We start from the raw sequence: 2,488 nt of genomic DNA, 5'->3' as shown, positions 1-2,488 counted from the left end.
TGGGTCCGCGCTCCCCTCACCGCCGAGAGAGGCAGGAGCCCGCGCCGCAGGCGCCCGCGGGGCGGGAGCGGGAGCGGAGCCCTGCGCTGGGGCGCGGCACGGTGGTGCTGAACGGACAGCTCCGCGCGCCTCTGCCCGGGGAGCGGCCGCCGCCCCAGGCTCGGGAGATCCCGCCGCCGCCGCTGCTACTCTGCGTTCCTCCTGCGCGTCACCGCGACCCCCTTGCTCCCCCGGCTCCGCGCCAACACCTTTCCCACCCCCACCCATACGCCGGTGACAGCTGTTATTGCTACCACCACCAGGGTGCCGGCAGGGGGCTGCCTACCGTGACCTGGTCCCGCCGGCTCTGGCGGGAGCCGGGCTGGGGAATGAGGGGCAGCTAGTGCGTGTCTGGGGGTAGGGCAGGACCAGAGAAACTCCGGATCTCCCTTTTTAGGAACCTGAAATAAAGTTTCACGAAGCCCGGGGGTGGGGTTGTTGGGGATCGGGAGCTGAAGGGAAGAAGAGGGGGCAGGAAAGCCTAAGGTCGAGTGCGCGGGCCGGGAGCTCAGGCCCCACCTGCAAGGGAGGAAGTCATGGAGTTCTGTGCAGGAGCTCCGTGTGGGCATCGTGTGTGCATAGGCCAGTGTGGTGTGTGGACCGTGGGGGAATGCACGGAGCTGTGTGTGTGTGTGTGTGTAGTCTGAGGACGATAGGAATTTTCAGTGTCTGTGCGGTGTTGATAAAAATGAGTCCTCTGATGGGTGGGAAGATGTATGCAGTGTGTCAATTCAGCAGGAACCTAGGACATGTGTCAGGGCATGTGCATATGTAATGGGGGACTGCGTGCTGTGCGTACAGTGTGCCCTATACAGTGTAGTGTTCAGTGGAACTGTAACAGGGTCAAGTGCTTGTGTAATATATTGAAAGCTGTGTGCATGCTAACACAGTGGGAAATGTGAGGTTCAAGCACAGCATAGATGTGCTCAGTATCCGTGTCCCCACTCCCAAGAAGACTTGTGGTCCAGATCTGAGCTCTTGGTCTCATAGGATTGTTCTTAAGGCCCTGACTGCTGGGCTGAGCTAAGTGGACCCACAGTCTCTGGGGAGCCCCCTCCTTTCAGCCTCAGCCCTTTTGCGTGGTCCCCATTTGCAAAGACTATAGAGTACTATGAGGTGTGTGAATTTAGCAGGGAGCTAGTGCCTTCATGTCATGGTCAGAAGTCCTGGGAAAAAGCTTGCAGGGTGGCTCTGGACTCACAGAGCAGCCACCACAGCCACAGTGGGAAGCACATCTCTTCTTTACACAGTGCTGGCAATGTCACTTCAGCTTGAGAGGTGCTCTGTGTAGCTCTAGAGTGCCTCGGATCTGGCTTCATGTGGGGGCTCTTGGCTCCAAGCCTGACCCCTTCCTGTGCCTGCCACTTGCCTCTGGCATGTGTGTGGGTGTGTTGCCAGCGGAGAGGCCTCCACACCCATGACCCTGCAGGCATCTGCAAGTGCGGGGGATTCCAGGGAGGCAGCCACATGTGGGAGGGAGAAGAGGACAGTGAGGGCCACATAAGCTTTTTTTTCTTGTGTTTGATGCTAGAAGGGTATGTTGGGGGGGCTGCTATTTACTGTCTTTGTCTCCACCTCTGTTTCTTTCAGGATCTGTGTTTTGGAGCATACTCACCTCATCCTCTATCTAGGTCTACTGGATCTAGCATATGAAGTCTGTGCTCCCCCACACCCGGCTGTGCTACAGTCTGGAAGCCCCTGGTCCCCCATCCCCTCCACATGCGTGCTGCTGAGAGTGTGCCAGCCCTTGCTGAGGGTGTGTGTTTAAGTGCCTGTGTAGTCACTGTGCTGCTGCCTCCTTCACTCTTTTTCAGTTCCCTTCCACACCTAGGGGTGGTGGTGACTGTGGGGTCTTCTTCAGCAGTGTCACCTGGGGACAGCCTTCGTGGGGCCTGTGGCTTTCTCTAGCTCTCACCCCAGTCCTCTCACTTTGGGCTGCCTGCCTTCTGGACACTCCAAAGCTCACAGCCCCTTTGCTTCACCAGCACGGGTCTGTGTGGCTTCTGCTACATGTCACCATTCCCAGCCACTCCTGTTCCCTCAGCCCCAGCTCCTGACTCTTCTGGTTTAGCTCAATGCATAAATCACCTTTCCCTCCTCCATTTGGAGGGTCCCTCCTCCTCGACACGCTTGGGTTTGATGACTGGGGTTTTCCTCCTCCCCTGCTCTATCCGCCGGCCTCCTTCTGTTCTTGTCTGTTTTTGTTCTGGCTCCTTCCTTTGTGGTCATAGGAGTGTTTGCCCACGCCACCAGAGCCCCTCCGCCTCTGTCTCTCTTTGTTTCTCCCTCACCCGCAGCCACCCCGCCAGCAGCCTGCCTGGGCCCCTGGGCTCTCCCTGCTCCCATCTCTCTAACAGGGGCCACTCGTGCCCCTCTCAGCTCTGCCCCCACCCCCGCCAGCCCCCTCGTCCCCCCACCTTTCCTGTCGCCCTCCCTTTCTCCCGCTCTC

Source organism: Galeopterus variegatus, unplaced genomic scaffold, assembly GCF_000696425.1.
Source record: "Galeopterus variegatus unplaced genomic scaffold, G_variegatus-3.0.2 Scaffold1260, whole genome shotgun sequence".
NCBI lineage: Eukaryota > Metazoa > Chordata > Mammalia > Dermoptera > Cynocephalidae > Galeopterus > Galeopterus variegatus.
This window is presented reverse-complemented; position numbering follows the sequence as displayed.